The following is a 21,019-nucleotide window of genomic DNA, read 5'->3' as shown; positions in this document are numbered from 1 at the left end:
ACTTAGAGAAACCTTAGAAGCAATTCGTCCAATTAAAAAAAAAAGTCTATAGCATGGTAATGTACGCAACATAGGAGGCATTTAAATCAGTAAGAAAAAGGTGGATATTTCAGTTAAAATGTTGAGAAAAGTAGGACAAAGGATTCAAGGTACAAACACCCTAAAAATATTAGAAGAAAACTTTCCAAGTAAGGTAGAACTCTCTATGCATGTCAGAAAACCTATCAAAGAAAAACTAATCATTGTAAAAATGAAACAATTTTTTGCCTTAAAAATGATCAGAAACAAAATCAAAGGCAAATCAGAGAAAAAGTATTCATGACATATATGGCAAGAACCTATTTTCCCTAATTTTAAAGGAACTTCTACAAATCTTTAAGTAAAAGCCAACTTAAAAAAAATGAGTAGCCAGGAAGATAATTCATAGAAAAGAGAATTAAAAAAACCTTTTTTATTTAAAGATTTATTTTTTATTTATTTCTCTCCCCTTCTACTTCCCTGCCCCCCTCCCAGTTGTCTGCTCTCTGTGTCCACTCACTGTGTGTTCTTCTGTGTCTGCTTGTATTCTTGTCAGCGGCACTGGGAATCTGTGTCTCTTCGTTGCGTCATCTTGCTGCGTCAGTTCTCCATGTGTGTGGTGCCACTCCTGGGCAGGCTGCACTTTTTTTGCACTGGTGGCTCTCCTTACGGGGTGCACTCCTTGTGCATGGGGCTCCCCTACACAGGGGACACCCCTGCCTGGCACAGCACTCCTTGCGCACATCAGCACTGCACGTGGACCAACTCATCATACGGGTCAGGAGACCCTACGTTTGAACCCTGGACTTCCCATGTGGTAGGTGGACGCGCTATCCATTGAGCCAAATCCGCTTCCCTAAATAACCTTTAAAAATTATTTTATTTTGAGATGGCTGTTGACTTCCAGAAGAATTACAGATAGCACAGAGAGCTCTTGTCCCCTTCACCCGGCTTCTGCTAACGGTAGCATCTTCCACGACCATAGCACAGCAATCAAAATTAAGAAGTTAATCTTGGTACACTGCTGTTCACTAAAGTGCAGCATTTTATGGATAGCACCGGTTTTTCCACGAACGTCCTTTTTCCTTTTGCCACCCCATCCAGAATCCATCCCGGCATCTCTTGTCACGTACCCTTAGTCTCCGATCTGGGACAGTTCCTCCGTCTTCTTGTCTTCCCTTTCCTTGACACTTTCAAAGAGTTCTGGTCAGGGATTTTGTAGCAGGGAGCCTCAGGTCGGGTTGTCTCACGTTTCTTCATGCCATCCTGAAAGGCCCCCCCAGAGGCGAGGGGCCCTTCTCAGCGCATGGGGTCAGGGCACGGCTGTGCCAGGGCTCCCTGGTGACGCTGCTCTCCACCGCCTGGTGAGCGTGCTCCAGCCCAGCCGGCTTTCCCACTCTAATGGGGAAGTACGCTTCTCCCCCTGGAAATGAGAAAGTATTTTGGCGAGCTACTTTGCGACTCTGCAAATACTCTACTTCTGCTTAAACGTTCGCCCACTACCTTTAGTCATCAGTGAAATTTGCCTTCAGCAATTACTACTGGGCTGTTTTAATGGTGACTTTTCTATCCCCTCATCCCTTCTACCCTGGTGGTTGGAATATGCTCCTACAATGTGGAGGTGTCACCTCTCCCCCATTTCTTTCTTTAAAAAAAAAAGAAAAAAGATGTATTTATAGATTTATTTTCCCGCCTTCTCCTCCTCCCACCCTGCTGTTTTCGTCATCTGTGTTGTCTTCTCTTCTCATTTTCTCTCCTCTGGGATTCACCAGGATTCGATCCTGGAAACCTCTGATGGGGAGAGAGGTTCTCTGTCAACTGTGCCACCTCAGTTCCTGGTTTCTGCTGCGCTTCACCTTGACTCTTCTCTTGTCTCTCTTTTGATGCATCATCATCTTCTGCGTGACTCACTTGCGCGGGCACTGGCTCACCACATGGGCGCTGGCTCGCCGCACATGTACGCTTTCTCTTCTTCTTTTTCACCAGGAGGTCCCGGGGATCAAACCCAGGTCCTCCATATGGTAGGCAGAAGCTCTATCAGCTGAGCCACATCCACTTCCCCCCATTTATTTCTTTATTCTGTTATTTGCGTCAATATGGCTCGTGGATATTTATTTCATTCTGAGGTTATAACCCAGTATTACTTGTTTTTCGCTCATGTTGTTCCAGACACCTAACCCCTCTGCGCCTTGGTAGCCTCATCTGTAAAATGGAGCTGACGGCGATGTCTAAATGGGAGAAGCCCTGTGAGAATCCAAGACAAGGCAGCAAAGCCCAACTCACGCAGTCAGGCCTTGGCCCAGAGCAGGGACGATTATGCTCATAAGGGAGTGGTAGGGAAGGGGGGTGGGCAGCCTTCCAGGGGAAGAGGTGCAGAGGTGTGGCCCAGCAGAGCCCGTGCCGTCAGCCGGTGTGACGAGAGCAGAGACGCAGAGAGGGGTGGCAGGAGGTGAGGTCTGGAGGCAAACGGGGACCAGGTGGGGGCGGGTTCAGGAGAGGCTGACTTAGCTGTGGACCTTCTGAATTTAAAGGCGTTGGCTTTTATCATCCATTGTTGCTGTTGGGGAGTCTGAAGCTTTTTTACTTCCCTCTGTGGAGCTTGCAGAATCTTCTTTCTGTCCTCGTTGTTCTGAAAATTCACTTTGATGGGCCTTGGTGTAGACCATGCTCCCAGGCTTGGGGGAGGCGCAGGGAGCAAGGGCCTGCGATTTATAGCTCACGGCCTTCCTTTTTGGGGGAAATTTTCTTTTATTTATCTAATTATTTTATCCCCTTTATTTTCTTGCTTCTGTATTTTTGGGAAGATGTATTATTTGTAAGTTGTGCCTCCCGGACTGGCCTTCTAATTTTCTAATCCTTTTTTTTTTTGCTCCTATTTTTCATCGTTTTGTCTTCTTACTCTGCTTTCTGGAGAATTTCTTCAACTTTCTCTTCCAAACCCTCTACTGAGGTTCTTGAATGTAATTTTTAATTTGAGGTGTAATTTGCATGAAATAAAATGCACAGATTTGAAACTTGATAAATTTTAATAGAATATCCATCCATGTAAATGCCACCCAATAAAACATACACATTCTGTCAGAGCTCCCACCTGCCCTTTTCCAGGCAATCCCGCCCCTGCTCCCTTACGGAATCACTGGTCTGATTTCTACCACCCAAAATAAATTCCTGTAGGATGAAAGATGTGAAAATGAAAGACAAAAAAATGTTAGAAGAAAACATTCCAAGTGGGGGAAGGACTTTCTAAAGAGAACACAGAACCACATAATCGAAATCCTATAGGATGTACTGTTTTGTATAAGGCGCCAGGCCTTCTTCACTCAACATCTGTGTGGTTTTGTCCGTGTTGCATATGAGTATGCTCTTCCCGTAGGTGCAGCTGACCCGACAAACGGATGTACTGCATTTGTTTATCCATTCCCCACCAGAAGGGCACTTAGGTTGTTTGCAGTTTTTGGCAATTACGAATAAAGCTGTTATAAATATCTTTACATGGTCTTGCTGTGGATCTATACTTTCATTTTTCCTGGGAAGATACCTAAAAGTGGGATTCCTGGCACAATATGGTAAGTGTGCGTTTAACCTAGTAAGACACTGCCAAACTGGTTTCCCAATTTGTTTACCATTTTGCACCCTGGTCCAGGTTCCGCATCCTCATTAGTACTTGATATTGTCAGCTTTTCTCATTTCAGTCCCTCTAATGTATACGAAGAAGAATCTCATGGTGGTTTTCATTCTCATTTCCCTAAGGCCTAATGATATTTGAGGGTTTTTTCCTAAACTTATTGAACTTTCAAATATCCTTTTATTTGTGGAATGTCTGTTCAAGTCACTTTTTTTTTTCAGTTGAGTTGTTCCTTTTTGATTAGTGAGTTGTAGAAATTCTATTGTTTGGGATATAAGTCCTTTTTCAGATATATATATATATAATGAATATTTTCTCCCATGTCATGCCTTCTCATTCTCTTTATGGTATTTTTGAAGGGCAGAAGTTTTACATTTTTTTATCCATGATTTATTTTATGGTTAGTGCTTTTGTGTCCTGGATGTCTTTGCCTCCTTAAAAGAGAGAGAGAGATTCTCCTAGAAATTTCTACTACAAATTTTATAGTTTTAGCTTCTACATTCAAGTCCGTCTTCCATTTCAAATTAATTTTTGTGAATGATATCGAAGTAGGTACTGGAGTTAATTTTGGTACCTTACAGATGTTCAGTTGTTCCAGTCCAATTTGTGAAACGACTGTCCTTTCCTGTTGAATTAGCTTGGTGTCTTTGTTGAAAATCAGTTGACTTTATATATGTGAGCCTATTTCTCGATTCTCTGTTATCTTTCATTGACTTATCTGTCTGACCGTATGCCAATACCATTCTCGCTTTATTACTGTATAGGAATTCTTGAGAGCAGGTGGTATAAGTCCTCCAACTTTGTTCTTTTTAAAGATTGTTTTGGTTATTCTAGGTCCTTTGCCTTTCCATAAAAATTTTAAAGAAATTATATCATTGATGTGGAGACAGTGGCCATGTGAGTTGCTGAAGGCAGGGAGAGGGAAAAAAAGATAATAAAAAATTTATAATCAGTTGGTCAATAGAATTGAATCTATGAATCAGTTCTGGACAGGACAGGATGTACATCTTAACAATGGAATATTACAATCCATGAACATTATAAATATTTCCTTTTATATAGTCTTCCATTTTGAATTTTTTGGTGTAGAAGGTTAGAACATTTTTTGTTAAATTTCTTCCTAAGTATTTTATAGTTTTATTAATGCTATTGTAAATAATCTTTTTCCTGAACTGGCATACTTTATTTTCTTGAGACTGGAAAAACAAAGAAAAAATACATTTTCATCATAAGACAGACTAATGTATGTGACAGCTTTTTTTGGTATTTAAATTTTAAAATTTGTCTGTTGGTTCCAGGTGTATAGAAATACAATTGAGTTTTATATATTGACCTTGTATTCTTTTTTTTTTTTTAAAGATTTATTTATTTATTTAATTCCCCCCCCCTTCCCCTGGTTGTCTGTTCTGTGTCTGTTTGCTGCGTCTTTTTCTTTGTCTGCTTCTGTTGTCGTCAGTGGCACGGGAAGTGTGGGCGGTGCCATTCCTGGGCAGGCTGCACTTTCTTTCACGCTGGGCGGCTCTCCTTATGGGTGCACTCCTTGCGCATGGGGCCCTACGCAGTTGACCTTGTATTCTTGGTTAAATTCATTTATTAAAATATTTTTGGTAGATTCCTTATGATTCTTTGTAAACACTCATGTTGTCTGCAGAACAGTTTTACTTCTTCCTTTCTGATATTTATGCCTTCTATTTCTTTTGCATGCCTTATTTTACTGCTGGGACTGTTCATTTTTTATTTCTGCTTTCACGTTTCCAAGAGGTTTTGTTCTCTGAATGTTTCTTTTTCATAGCTACCTATTCTTGTTTCACGGATGCAATATAGATGGATGGTTTTTTAAAATTTAGTTTTCTTCTCTCTACAAGTTTCTTTTGGTTTCCCAAGATGATATTTTCTCAGATGTTTAATAATTCCTGGTTGCCTGCTAATGATTAAGAACTATGGACTGAAAAATGTATCGAAGGCTCTATGTTCATGAGCAGAACTTGATGCTTTTGTGCTCCACTGTAGCATGATCAGATGGGCCATTTGGAGGGGGGAAACTCCTGTTGCCAATAACTTTAGATACTCTTGTCTATGAGATTTCCTAAGGAATAGTCTTCCAGTCTACTTCCTGTCCTGCCTGCCAGCCTTCTAGGAGTGTAGTAGTAGAAGAGAGCTGTGGGTATTTGAATCCCATGTGTTCATGTGCATGTGTGTGATGGGCACACCTTCAGCTGAGCTGGCACCACCCATGCTAGAGATCCTTTTTTATCAAGATGGGGGTGGGGGTGGGGCTGTCACCCATTCGTGTAGATTGGGAGGGTATCTAGGAATCCAGCTCAGTAGCAATAGCTTCCACCCAATCCTCTTTACTATAACACATTCCTGTTCACTTCCAGTTCCAGAAGTCCTTGGTACTGCTCGCTCTTGTGCCTTTTCAAGGTTCTGTAATGTACACCAAGGCGGTTCTCAGCTTTTCTCGCTTATGGTGTAGGAACCCACTTTCTGGGTCTCCTAAATCAGTTACCATCAGCTCATTTGTCTGCCAGTTTCCAAATGTTGTTGCTGTTTTCCTCCCTTGTTCTCCCTGTCCTTATTGTTTTCTACGTCTGTTCACTTTTTTACGCCTTTTGTGTAGTGTTAGTGGAATTTCTGGAGGAAACGAAGTGTTCAATCCACCATTTTCAACCTGGTAGTCCTCCTAATATCTCTTATTTGCTTAATAAAGAACTAAATAAAACCATGTCTCAATTCTTCTTCTATTCCTTTGTGGCAAATCTAGCACAATTTTAAAATTTGAAGCTGGCCACCCAAGTTGTAGAATGTTGTTCTCAACATGACTGAATTTCTCATGTTCTTCCTTCAAAACTCATTTTGCTTTGTCATCATAGTGATTGCACTATGGTACTGGAAGCAACAATCAGGACTGAAGTTTCTCGTGTCTGTTGAGCAGGGTTGATGTGGGGGCTTGAGGAAGTAATGGGCACTTGCTGTATACCGGACCTGGGTCCTTACCTTTAGATGAGCACCTCCACCTGCCCCTCCTCGGCCGTCCGGGGACAGGCGCCGCTCGGCCTCGCAGAGTCCTGCCTCCCCGAAGTCCTGGCACAAAACTCCCTGGTCACGCCCAGCCTGCCCCCCCCCCCCCGGCCAGCTGGACCGGTGGCCCCCAGCTCCGCCCTGCCCTCCTGGTTCCTGTGCCGCTTGGGGCTGAGCAGAGAATTCCAGAGTGGGAAGCCGTGGTCGCAGACTCAGCTGCGCGGAGGCCGCTTTGTGCCCTGACTTACTGAGACGGCTCTAAGAGGGCCTTGACAACGGCAGACAAAGCTCTTTTCTGCTCCGGGCACAGTCAAAGGAATCTCGGTAACTGAGTGAAATGTGGGCTCATCTGCTTTTGTGACCTTTTAGAGGTCAGTGAGAGACAAGCGCTCCCACATTCTAGAGAAAGGAAGGAGATACATTGAAACAGCAGCCGAGAGTGAAACCGGTTTGGCAAGCTGCCCCGAAGCCGCCCGGGTCGTCCCCCCCCCCAACCGCTCCCTGCCCGCCGCCCGTGCCCGCATGAGAGACGGAGGGTGGGCTGGCCAAGGACCTCACCACTTCTGCCCACCTGTAGCTAATTGGGGGAGGGAGTGCTTGCCAGAAGGGGAGACTGCCAACTCGCTCCTCCTTTGGATGCCTACAGAAGCACAGATTTTCCCCAGAGGTCACTAGTGATGAACTTGGAAAAGCACTTGAGGTAGGGCTGGGTGTGGGTGGGGTCTCCAGCCCCTCCAACACATCCCAGGAGAGAAAGAGTCAGCATTTAGACATCTGCCAGGATAGAGGGCATTCAACAAGTGAGTGGAAACAAGCTGAGTAGGAATACATTTTTTAATCCCCTTCCCAGTGGCTTTTTGCTTGCTGTCTGATTTCTGTGTCCATTCACTGTGTGTTCTTCTGTGTCTGTATTTTATTTTATTTTAATTTATTTTTCCCCACCCCCCTTGCAGCTTGCTTGCTGTTTGCTCTCTGTGTCCATTTGCTGCACGTTGTTCTGCATTTGTGCTAATCTCCCTTTCTTTGTTGCGTCACCTTGCTGAGTTGACTCTCCATGGCACCTGGACCAGGGGGTCTCCACAGCGTGGGGGCGAGCCTGCCTTCACAAGGAGGCCCTGGGATGTGAACCCAGCTGATTGAGCCACAGCTGCTTTCGCAGTAAGAATACATTTTTGCTCCTTTCCCATTCTTCCCTTCTCCCTGCCCCATGCCTGGAGGAGCCACAGGCAATAGTGGTGGGGAGGCGGTAGGAGGGAGGTGGTGGGAAAGAGAGCAGAGACAAGGGGAGAGGGAGAGGGAGAGGATGGAAAAAATCAACCTCAACCCCTCTTCAGGCTCATCATGGGAGAAGGGGAGTAGCTTTGAACTGGAAGTGAATTTGAGGTTTTGGTTTAAATCAGATCATACTATCTACTACCTAAAACGAGGACCAGTGGTCCATACCTGGAAGGCAGAGTATGGGATTGTGGGAAATGTTGTCTGGGAGGGCAGAACCAGCAGAGGCGAGGTGGGGCAGGGGTGGGTGCGGGTAGGCTGGGGGGTACAGCTGGTTCCTGAAGTCCAGACTGTTGAAGAAATGGGTTACACTTACTGTAAGAGAAGAAGGTGCCAGAAAACCCTCTAGCCCTTCCCACTTCAAAACTCAGCTCAGATGCCCCTTCTCGGGAGACTTCCAGGACCGCCCGCGCCCAGCTCTGCCCGGCACACACTGGCTCTGCCGACTAGAGGTTTCTCTAGCGCCCGAGGGCTTAAGCTCAAGGCCAGCTGTGCCCAGCGCTGAGCAGAGAGCCTGTTAGTGGGGTGTGCTCACTGAATGCTTGTTGAGGTGAGGGACGAAAAGGCAGCAGCGTGGCAGGACTGAGAGCGACCATCTGCAGGGAAGGTCTACTAAAACGGCAGTGACCCCTCAGTCTCCGCATTTTGTCTGGAGAAAAGAGGTGCAACTGATTTGGCCAAAAGATTGATAGTTGAAGAAGACCTCAGATCACAAGGCAGCCCCAAACGTGCTGGCTTCTGCAGGAGGTGGAACACGGCCTTAGCAACAGGAGGGAGAACCTCCAGGGCATCAGACGGAGACGGCTGATTTTTCATATTTGAAATGCAGGGGTACGTTGTTAAATAGCCCATTCCTTTTTTTTTTCAATTTCTCTCCCCTTCCCCAACCCACTCCCAAGTGTCCACTCTCTTATATCCATTCACTGTGTGTTCTTCTGTGTCTGCTTGTATTCTTGTCAGTGGCACTGGGAATCTGTTTCTTTTTGCTGCATCATCTTGCTGTGTCAGCTCTCTGTGTGTGCAGCACCACTCCTGGGGAGGCTGCATTTTTTTTCGCGCTGGGCGGCTCTCCTAATGGGGCGCACTCCTTGCACGTGGGGCTCCCCTATGCGGGGAGACGCCTGCGGGGCACGGCACTCCTCGCACACATCAGCACTGCGCATGGGCCAGCTCATCACACGGGTCAGGAGGCCCAGGGTTTGAACCCTGGACCTCCCATGTGGTAGATGGACGCTCTATCTGTTGAGCCAAATCCACTTCCCCATTCTTTTTTTTAAAGATTTATTTTATTTACTTATTCCTGCCCCCCATTGTTTACGCTCGCTGTCTGTTCTCTGTGTCCGTTCGTTGTGTGCTCGCCTTCTTTTTAGGAGGCACCAGGAACCGAACCGCCTAATGGCTTGAGCCACCACTGCTCCCACTTGTGTCTCTCATTGCGTTTCCTCATTGTGTCTCTTTGTTGAGTCATCTTGTTGCATCATCTTGTTGCGTCAGCTCACCACACCGGCTCACTGTCTTGCTAGTCTTCTTTAGGAGGCATCAGGACCCGAATCCAGGACCTCCTTGTGGTAGGCGGATACTCAACTGCTTGAGCCATATCTGCTTCCCTAAGTAGTCCATTCTTAATTCTAAATCAATGTCAGGATACATGTGGCAAATGATTGATCAGGAAATGGAGACAAAAGTCAAACGTTGGGGGAGTGGGTATAGCTTACTGGTTTGAGCACCTGCTTGCCATGTATAAGGTCTCGGGTTCAAACTCTGGTGCCTCCTCAAAAAATAAAAAATTAAAAAATATCAAGCATGGCCAAAAGCAGATCAGTTACTATGTAGATTAGGGAAACAAAGGGCTATTCAAATGCATTCCCAAATTCTGCTTATGAAATGTTCTCGTATATAAATAGTCCCAAATGTCCCACAAGTGAAAGGAAGATAATTCTTCAGCTCAGCTTTTTAGGTCTCTTCCTGGAGTTGAGCCATTCCATGCTCCTTCAAGGGGCCAGAGGATTGAGTTGAAACAGCAGACGAGTAAGGTTTCTTGGCCACTTACCCATCCAAAGCTGTTGCGATCCCATTTTCTTCTCACCCTAACCCCATGAGGTGTTAGGAGGCTTAGCAGATGTTAGCGGTACCTCAATTTAAATTTTACAGGAAACTGAAGGTCAGAGAAAGTAAGTGATTTGCCCAAGTCTTGGGGTGTAAGCAGTGATGAGCCATCTCAGGCCTTCTGATCCCACGTTCCATGTTGATTTTTGCCACATCCGGCTGCCCATCCGTGGGTCCACAGGCAGGAGAGGGGAGCACTTAAAACAGAGTCACAGGGAAGCAGACATGGCTCAACTGATAGAGTGTCCACCTGCCATATGGAGGGTCCAGGGTTAGATACCCAGGGCCTCCTGACCCGCGTGGTGAGCTGTCCCACGTGCAGTGCTGCCCTGTAAGGAATGCCGTGCCACACAGGGGCGCCCGCATGCGGGGTGCCCTGTGCGCAAAGAGTGTGCCCTGCCAGGAGAGCCGCCCTGCGTGAAAAAAGCGCAGCCCACCCAGGAGTGGGGCCGCGCCCACGGAGAGCTGACGCAGCAAGATGATGCAGCACAAAAGAGACGCAGTTTCCTGGTGCTGCCTGATAATACGGGCGGACACAGAAGAACACACAGCGAATGGACACAGAGAGCAGACAATGGGAAGGGGGGAAGGGGAGAGAAATAAATAAAATAAATCTTAAAAAAGAAAATAGAGTAAAAAATATCATGTCTACACGGGGATAAGGAATGTGTCAAATCATCAGCTATCTAGAGAAAGATTTCAGCACAACCATGTTTCCCTGAAGTGTTTAGAAGACTGTTGGGGTTTGGGCCCAGCCTCAGTCCCTGCCCGCTGAGACCTGGGGGCCTCGCCCCGCAGCAGCGGGACTTCCTGTTACGAGCGAGCGTGCCTGAGGGCTCGCAGGGCCTGGGGCTGAAGGAGGCCCCTTCCTTCCACACTGCCTCTCCCTCTGGCCTCCGCCTGCTCAGGCGCGCTGCGGCGAGACAGAAGGCGGAACCGGCTCGGTGGCGCCTGCCCAGGAGGTCCAGGGATGGGAGCTGCGGGTTTGTCACCACAGGAGAGAGGGTGGAGAGGCGAGGGGCGTCCCCACCACTAGTAAAATGTTGACCCAAGTTAGGGCCAAAGTCTGCGCCATTGAATTAGGCCCCACCCCCCTTGTGGAGGGATTGGAGAGAGCTGTGGCAGCACCTTCTTCTCTTGTGCCTGTGGAGGCAGGAGTGTGGGAAAGGGCCGTGGAGGGTCTTCCCTACATACTGCAAAATTTAGAAACACCCTAAACACCCAGGTGTTTATGGTACACATACAATCATATGTAGTTATTTAATAATATACTTTCAAAGAATTTATACATCTGTCTATATTATTTAGTGAAATGATGAATGTGTGTTATAAAAGCTGTTTAAAAAAGCAGACCAATAATATGTTTCTGGAAGGAAATCCCACAAAGTGTTATCTGTGATTTCCTGGTTTATGGTACAGGAAATACTTTGTTTTTTCCAGGTCTTCTGTAAGAAAAGAATATTACTTTTGTTGGATTTTCTCCTCTTAGAGAAGGCAGTGGGCCTTGAGCAAGGGGTGGTCCCTGAGAAGTCACGGTTGAGTGGGCTACTTATCAGGGAACCCAGAGAGCAATCTAAAAGTCAGAAAACTGGGGAAATGTCACAGCAGAAACCCGGATAAACTGTCTGATGCATCATCAGCTGGAAGAGCAAGCAAGCATGATGATCCAAGTGCAAACTCAAAGAACCAGATGACATCGTAAGGTTTGGGGTGGAGGATGTAGCCCTCCCCTGGGCAGACAAGTGCAAGGCCTTTTCAAGAGTGCCTGAGCCTTGGTGTGGACAGGGAGGGAGTAATTCATGTGCTGACCCGAAGGGGACAACCTTTGCAATCACGCACATGGGTGAAAACCTAATCGTGGTAGTTGACAATGACGCGGTGAGCCTCCTCTGTGCATGTCTGTGCCCTCATTTTCTCTCCCAGCATGCCTGCTGCCTTATCAAGGGCTCTATACAACGGTCTTGGCAAAACCCCTTTGTAACCTCCAGGACCCGCCAAGATGACAGTGGCAGGAGCTACAGGCTTGTTGGTCTACAGCCTGGAGGAATGCAGGAAGTACAAGCTCAAGGCCATCAACTGATGGCAGAGAACTCAAAGGCAGCAGTAGCTGCTGGGGACAGGCCATGAGCCACCCGGGACCAGGGATGACAGATGATCTGGGAAGTGTGGCATCATTCAGCGGGGAGCTCAGAGTCAGCCTGCTGTGGTTTCCCCTGCCCCTGGGCGGCCCAAGACCAATGAGGCCCAGGGACACATGGTGCCTTCCATTTGTTGGCCAGGTCTCACCTTTAAGTTCCTCTGTGGCCACATTGCTCTTGGCCTCTGTTCTTTGCAGGTGTCTCTGCAATGGTAGGCAGAACTTTCTGGGCCCCTGAGACACGGGTACCTTGCTTCTCTATGGTTTTAAAGCTGTTTTTTTGAAAGCCCTGGATAAATGTTTGTGTACTGGGCCACCCTGCAGGGGCCCTTTTTTCCAATGATACTTTTCTTCCCTCACACTTGTTCATTTCTCTTGTTAGCCAAAATGAAGACAGAGCCATGGCTAGTTCCCTTTTGTTTCCTCTTCTGGATGATACAAGAGAAATGGTCATCAAATCAATAATTCATCAAGCCATTGCATCTTACATTCTTTATTTTCCTTTCTTCAGTGAATGAGCTTGTCATCTCAATGCTGCAATGCTTTTTCTTTTGGCCCCAGGCTCAGGGTTTAGCATCTCCAGATGCTGTTATGTGTTGTGTAATTTGGGTTGCCATAGTGCTGGAAATGGCAATTTTACTGGTGCCGCCTAAGAGTGAGGTTAATGTGACACTTGGATTATGTGTAGATTTAGCTGCTAGTGACATCTGTGATGTGACTCCATAGTTTGCATCCTCTTCAGATCCTAATCTGATCACCTTCTTGGCCCCATCAGTTGACTGAGTACCAATCAATTGTTAAAACAGCAAAGAACCTATTTGACAAAAGGACGCTGAATTCAAAGTTATTTCTGGCCTCGGTCATTCACTGAACTTGCAAACACTGCTGCTGCTGCAAAGTCAACTGAGAAGGCCCCCTGTACTTGGATTGATGACAGTAAATCTCCAGCCCCGTGTTGCCACCTGCTTAGCAGCTTGCCTTGCAGTCCTCTGCTCTCCCCAGCAGCAGCCTCTTGACCCCCTTGTCAGCCGTGCTCGCGCACTAACCCCCAAGGCGGGGGGCTTCCAGCAGACTCAGGACAGGAGCCTGACCATTCCTCATTTTCCACTCTGACCCTTCACCCTTAAGCCAGCTGGACAACCACTTGTCCTTGACTTTTTGGGGGCACCCAAATGCACCGGCTACTCCTGTCCTCGGATGAGTGCTTGAACTCTGGTGAAGGAAATGGGGCTAGGTAGCCATGTTTGTCCCCATGACCTCCGTCCCCGGCCAAAGATGATTGAATACGGAGACACATAATCCATGCCGAGCCAAAGACACTCTCCAGAGAATTTAGTCCAATGGCTCAGGGCCTGAGTTAGACGGCCCTGGTGCTGTGTCAGGTGGAAACAGCTGTTTTGTGGACCCTCCACACTCAGGTCCACTCTTGAATCATCCATCAGGACACCCTGGCTCATGCCTCTTGAGCCGGAGGCTGTGTCGGGTCCTTCTAGCATCTGCTTTGGGGCAGCTCCTCCTGTGGGGTCACGTGGCCTCACCCCACCCACTCTCTCCACGTTGGCCTTCCCCAGTGACACGCCGTCTCCACAGACCATTCCGGATGCCCAACCCAGCTCTGACCGGCCACCTGGTTGGCCCAGCTGCTGGCCCTACTCTTTCTTAAGGCCTAGGCCCAACAACCGGGGCCTGGGAAGGACTGGGCTGCACACTCAGAGGAGCGAGACTAACAGAAGAAATGTCTCCTGTGGGGCTTGGCTTCGACCCACCAGGCTGGCTGGTGGGCTTTTCTCCCAGTCCTCCTTGCAAACAAGGGGGCACCTCCCCCGAGAGGCCATCAGAGCTTCTGTGACGGAAAACGGAACTGCCCACCACTCAGCCCATGCCCGTGTCAGATCTGGAGGCCCCAGGAACAGGCTGTCTCCTACCACTTGCAGGACCCAGGGCAAGAGGGCAACGGAGGCCTGCCTACCATGTGTCAGAAAGGTTTAAAGGTTTTTAACAGAGTCACTTAACAGTTACACAAAACATATTCTACCCTCTTACCTTGGCAGATATATCTTCATAAGGAGAAAACAAAAAACCTGTATTTGTAAAGCTATGGCTTTTATTTTTAGAAAATTGGCAAAATATCAAAGACAACCGACTATTATTGTACACGTCAAGGTGTTTTGTTGATGGGCAGGTGATGTTTGGATGAGTCATACATAGTTTATAAATTATTCTATATTTCTACCAAAATATTTATTTTTCTTTCCTGCATTTCAGCAAAGTCACTGTTAATGTTGTTATAGGCAAATTTTTCACATCATTTTTCCATTGACAATTATGCTAAATTAGACAACTTCCCTGGAAATACTGTACTTCTTAGTTTTTTAAAAAATTAATTTCTATTTGGAGAAATGTTGCTCTATTGAAACAGTAGCAGTTGGAATTGTCAGTAAAATTATTAACGTAATACTTGAATTTTGAAATAAGCCGTGGATTTCATATATCAGAATCAAACATTATAGTGGGGTTGTGTGTGGCAATAATCTTTATTGCAGAAAATACTGCACGTACTTAATTTTTCCCTATAAATTGCTATCGCTGGCATTGCAATTTTTAAGAAATCTTAAGGCAATATCTAGATCCATAGAAGAATGCAAGAAACTGGCATTATACTTCACACATATAACATCTAGACCTGCTTTTGCACACATTTAAGAATAACATGAATTGTTTAATATTGTACAATATTCCTCTGCTGCCATGGGCAACTGTCATGAAAACCATACTAATTTATGAATCTCTCCCAATCCTGAATTAGAACATGAAGAGAAGGAAAAAAAGGCACACCAGCACCCTCCAGGAAATGATGTGTGCTCGTGCCAGAATCTGTGGTATTTATCCATTTGAGAAGGCTTTGACTAACGGGTCAGTTTGTCTTTCCCTCACCTACCCGTTTCCACTGCCAAATCTTCCCTGCTCTCAGAAGCAGGGTCCATCTCCAAGGTTGGCAGCGACACAAGCCAAGAGTCTCCAGGGTGTTCTGACCCAGCCCCTTTAATTGCAAGGACAAAGGCCAGAAATAGTGGATAAATGCTTCCCTGAAGCTGACTAGCGTTAGTCCTGGGAGTAGTTGTTTACATTGAATAGCTTGTGCTGTCCACGCCCAGAGCTCAGGATCGCAAGGGAGCAGAAGGCTGGTCCTCTTTAGAACGCGGGTTTTTGTAACGGATGAGGCTGGAAGGGGCCTCTCTTGCCAGGGAGTAAGGGTGGTTCTGCCTGGGAGAGGCTCTCCTCTAGGGACAACAATGCTTCCTGCAGGGGTGGCAGAATGGACCCGGGGAGCACTACAGGTTTTGAGCCCTGTGCTCCCTCCCTCCCTCCTTCCTTCCGTTCTTCTTTCCTTCCTTAAAAGGAAATACATGCAAACAGTAACTGGTTCCAAACCCTGCACAGTAAGCCCACAGGGGCAGGAATGGAGAGAGGTACCTGGCTGAGCAGGAGAAGGAACAGCTGCAGGAGCAGAACCTGGTGCTCAGGTTCCCAGACTGCTGTGACAAATACCATGCAATGGTCTGGCTTAAACAGCAGCGATTTTTAAATTAAAAAAAATTTTTTTTTAGTATTTTGATTTCAAAGCTTTTTGTTTGTGAAGGCTTACAGAGATTTAAAGGCTCACAGGTGCAGAGGCTAGAAGGCTGCTGCCCCCCAAAGTGTGTTCTGGCTGGCTGGCAAGCCTTGGGGTCCGTGCCTTTCCTGTCACGTGGCGATGTATTTGGCCCTGTCCTCGCCTTTCTCTCCTGGGTTCCCACTGACTTGCGGCTTTGGCTCTCCTCTTTGGCTTTCTCCAGGTATAAGATTAAGATCCATCCTCTTTCAGTAGGGCCACGCCTTAACTAAACATCTTAAAAAATGTCCCATTTACAATGGCTTCACACCCACAGGAATGGATTAGAATTAAGAACACTTTTTTTCCCCTGGGATACAGAGGCCTGAAGGTATTTGGCCTCTTATAGTCTCCCAATGAAGTTCTTCTCCAAGATTGTTTTATCCCATCATTTGGTTGCCTAGATTCTTTGACTCTTCCCTTAGACTGCTGGACAGGGGAAGCAACCGTTTATCCTTTAAGTGCAAGTTCAGAGCATTCAACAGATTGAACTTTTTTTTTAAGGATTTCTTTATTTCTCTCCCCTGTCCCCCACATTGTCTACTCTCTGTGTCCATTTGCTGTGTCGTTCTGTGTCTTCTTGTCTTCTCTTTAGGCAGCACCGGGAACCGATTCTGGGACCTTCTGGAGTATTAGAGAGGTGCCCAATCTCTTGCGCCACCTCAGCTCCCTGGTCTGCTATGTCTCTTATAGTCTCTCCTCTGTGTCTCTTTTTGTTGCATCATCTTGTTGCACCAGCTCTCCACTCAGGCCAGCTCACCGCGTGGGCCAGCTGTCTGCTCAAGACCAGCTTGCCTTTACCAGGAGGCCCTGTAAGAAACGAAGATTAGTTTAGTTTTCACATAAAGGAAGAAAATATTGATTAATGTGACCTGGCAGCCTACTGCCTCAGTCTCCCACTCCTGGGTTAAGCAGGGACAAAGGAAACCAGCTTAAGACAGTCTTATAGGCAGTTAAAAAGATGCCCAAGAAAGAGCTAAGTCAATACCAATTCAGCACTAAATTCCATTCCTTATTTGGCAAAGGGGAGCAGGTAAAAAGTAATGGTTGGCATGTGATGGGGGAAGCGGTTAATCACAAACTTTTGTGGGAGAAAGTTAGATCTTCCTGGATAGGCTGTAACCTCTGAAGTATCCAATCTATGGAGAAACAGAGGAAGGGCTTGCGTGCCAGGCTTAGGGGTATAAATTGTGTCATTTTTCTTTGTTTGGGGCACCAGCCATATTTTCTGGTTGTGCGCCCCTTCTTGCAAGATTGAGAATAAATTCTTTACTTCTCCACCATCGGGCGAGCCTTATTTTCTTCCAGAAGAAGCTTTCTTTCTAACAGCCCCAGGAATCGAACCCTGGGCCTCCCATAGGGTAGACGGGAGCCCAATCACTTGAGCCACATCCGCTTCCCAGGATTGAATTTGAAGACAAGTTTCCTTGACACTAATCACTCCTCTTGTACCAAGAGGAAGGCTGATATCACAGCTGCCTAGTATGTTCCTTTCATCTCAAACAACACAACTTTCTCCCGGCAGGACTCTAATGGCAAGGCAGCCCTGGAGACAGCGGAACATGCGGCCAGACCTGGCTTGGTCTTTCTGCGCTTAGATTCTTCAACTGTAAATGGAGGGAATTGTGGGGATGACGTGAGAAAGCCTCAGAGAACCGTACAGTCCTCCATCCATCCCCTGTGAATGAATGGGAAAAAAAAACCTAATCAAGTCTGTATGGAAGGGCCGCCCATTACCCCACAAATGCAAGAATGGGTGATGCTCTGTAAAAATGCTTTCTTACGGGGTGAAAGAAAAGATTATCCCCCAGCCCCATCAACACAGTCTGGTTTCCATCAGGGAATCCAGCAACCCCTTCTGGGCTTATTCATTTCAGAACCCACCTGTAGGCTTAAAGTGGCAAAGGAGGGCCTTGGTTATTTGATCCTGATTTCTCATACTGCAGGATTTCACATATTGTTTTTAGAAATAGAGGATAGCAGGTCAATCATTTCAAAAGCATTAACAGAAATGTGTGCCCAGAAGGGGATGTCGTCACCATCTGGCTTCTAACCCTCTCATTTTCTAGATGGGCCACAGGAGGCCTGGAGAGAAGCGGCTGCGGAGCGGAGGAGCCGGAGGTGGGCTCAGCGCCCCCGCAGCCTCCTCCATCGGGCTGGGACCCAGCAGGCTGACACGCCTTCTCCCTTGTAGGCTTTGCAGCCGCCCTACAAGGCAGGGGCATCACTATCTCCACTTTCCAGACGAGGAGGCAGAGACCACGTGAGGCAGTTGTCTGGCTGGCTCAGCGCCAGCAGGGGCGTTATGTGGGTGGGCCAGCACCCAGGCCCCCGGCTGGCAACGCCTGGCTGCCGGGCCAAAGCAATGGAAGGAAGGGTCCCGCTCGGGAGGCTTCCCACTGCCCTCCCCGGGGGGCTGGGCCAGGCAAACAACAAGCGTTTCTTCCTGATTGTATCCTGGCTAGGAATGTCATGGTCACATTTTGGAATGAAACTACTGTCTCCATAAGTAAAATAATGCATCAATAAAGAGAACATCTGGGGGCTTGGAAAAGTCTGCCCGCTGGGACGGGAATGGCAGGATAGTCCTTAAACCAGCGGCGGCTGAGAGAGGTCCCCTGGGAGGCTGCCTCCTGCGCCCCAGTTGTGGACGCCACAGCTCTGCCTCGGGTTTGCCCTCGGAGCCACCGGCACGTGTCCTCGAACAAGGTACCGTTCCAGCAGCTTTATCTGGACTTTGCTCTGGATGCAGCGTTCATCTGTCAGCAGCCCTGGCCTTACCACAATTACTAAAAACTAACCAGATGACTCCTTAGGCTTTCAGGATTTATCTTTATCAGACTTCGGAAAAGAAATTTCCCGTCAACCACAGCCTCTGCTCCTCGCTAACTTCCGTGCACTGACCCGCTGCCCGCTGCTGAAAACCTGATGAGTCAGGACTGATTTTAACTCAGTGGAAGGGAGTAAGAAAATAATTTTGAGGAATTATGTTTAGGATTTAGGAGTATGAAATTATATTCCATGTGGGGCTAATGCTCTATGTCACGTGCTGGATGTTTTCTAACACAGAATCAAATACTACATGTAGAATAGTCTATTAAGGTCTTCTCTTTTTTTAAGGAGGTACTGGGGATTGCACCCAGGACCTCTTACATGGGAAGCAGGTGCTGCATGACTTGAGCTACAGCTGTTCCCCTAATAAGGTTTTTTTTTAAAAAAAAAAAAAGATTTATTTTTTATTTTACTTATTTTATTTTTAATTTATGCCCCCCCCCGCCCCGCCCCGTGGTTCTCTCGTCTGTCTGCCCATTGTTTGCTCACCTCCCTTAGGAGGCATCGGAAACCGAACCCTGGACCTCCCACATGGGAGGCAAATGCCCAACGACCTGACCCACACCTGCTCCCTGTGGGCTGTGGCATCTGCTGGCCTGTGGCATCTGCTTGTTTTCGGGCATCTAGCTCTCGTTGTGGCAGGGTGTGGCGTCTAGCTCTCGTGGCAGGGTGCAGTGTCTAGCTCTCGTGGCAGCGGGTGCAGGAGTCTGCTTGTCTTCCTTAGGAGGCAACAGGATGAAACCAGGACCTCCCACGTGGTAGGCAGATGCCCAACTGGTTGAACCACATCCGTTTCCCCCTAATAAAGTTTTAACACAGCATCTCTTAAAATGTAAAAGTGCCTCCTATTTTTTCTTTCTACTTTTCTTTTTTTTTTTTTTTTTAAAGATTTATTTATTTTATTTAATCCCCGCCCCTCCCCTGGTTGTCTGTTCTTGGTGACTATTTGCTGCGTCTTGTTTCTTTGTCCGCTTCTGTTGTCGTCAGCGGCACAGGAAGTGTGGGCGGCACCATTCCTGGGCAGGCTGCACTTTCTTTTCACGCTGGGCGGCTTTCCTCACGGGCGCACTCCTTGTGCGTGGGGCTCTCACGCGGGGGACACCCTTGCGTGGCACGGCACTCCTTGCGCGCATCAGCACTGCGCATGGCCAGCTCCACACGGGTCAAGGAGGCCCGGGGTTTGAACCGCGGACCTCCCATATGGTAGACGGACGCCCTAACCACTGGGCCAAAGTCCGTTTCCCTCTTTCTACTTTTCAACTTCTGGCCAATTAATTTTTGGATTAAAAGAAAACTCTAAATCTCCTTCCACAAAGTGCCGATGAAAGGAGCACTTTGGAAAGGGGAATTATTTTGATTAATGTTGATAAACGATCTGGAAAGTCAGCATAGCACTGAAACCAAATGTTAGAGCTGGGAATGGCTATAGCAATTAAAATCCACTGTCATTGGTATTTTTATCAATTGGGCATAACTAATCAGGTGCATATTTTCATAAAATGATGATAAAGTACAATGTTTTAAAGGGACATCATAGAGAAATGGTGAGTCAACCCCCAACATTGGAAATTTGTAAGTATTATGCAAATATAAGTTCTTAGTTTATTATCCACTAAGCTGATTAACTAGAAAAGCTTCTACTTGACCTCAGAATCTGCAGAACAGAAGGCTCTGCCTATAGCCTGCTGTGTCTGGTAAGGCACAGGGTCAGTTTCCTCTGGGAACACAATTGAAATGCTACTCTAAAACGAACCAGTGCCCATAGTTCTCATAGAAGTACCTTTGCCTTTTTATCGGCCCTACCCTGGTTCCTCTGCTGGATTTTCTCTATTTCACACCCAAAAAACACCTACCCCAGCCTTTTTATGTTTTTTTTTTCCCCCCACTCAGAGTTCCATAAATCATTTACAGATGAAATTATATGACCTCTGATATTTACTTCAAAATAATATGGAAAGGGAAAAATAAATCTGATAAAGGTTGAATGGATATTAAATATATAATAGAATATATAAAGAACACCTACAGCTCAAAAAAAAAAAAAAGACCATCATCCAAATAAAATATGGGACAAAAGATTTGAATAAATACATCTCCAAAGAAGATACACAAATGGCCAATATGTTCTGTCATTTTGGCCATTAGGAAAATGCAAGTCAAAACCTTGGGATACCACCCCACAATAAGAATGACTATTATTGGGGGGAATAAAAACAGAAAATAGGCCCAATCAAATGGTAGAGTGAGAAGCTTCAGGATGCTGTCCACCCATAGAAGCTTTGAACAACCAGTGATAACTGGAAAAACATCTTTCCCAAAGCCCCAGAAAATAGTTAAAGGATGGCAGTAAAAG

Source organism: Dasypus novemcinctus, chromosome 6, assembly GCF_030445035.2.
Source record: "Dasypus novemcinctus isolate mDasNov1 chromosome 6, mDasNov1.1.hap2, whole genome shotgun sequence".
NCBI classification, from domain to species: Eukaryota; Metazoa; Chordata; class Mammalia; order Cingulata; family Dasypodidae; genus Dasypus; species Dasypus novemcinctus.
The sequence above is the reverse complement of the archived record's forward strand: the minus strand, read 5'-3'. Positions refer to the sequence as shown.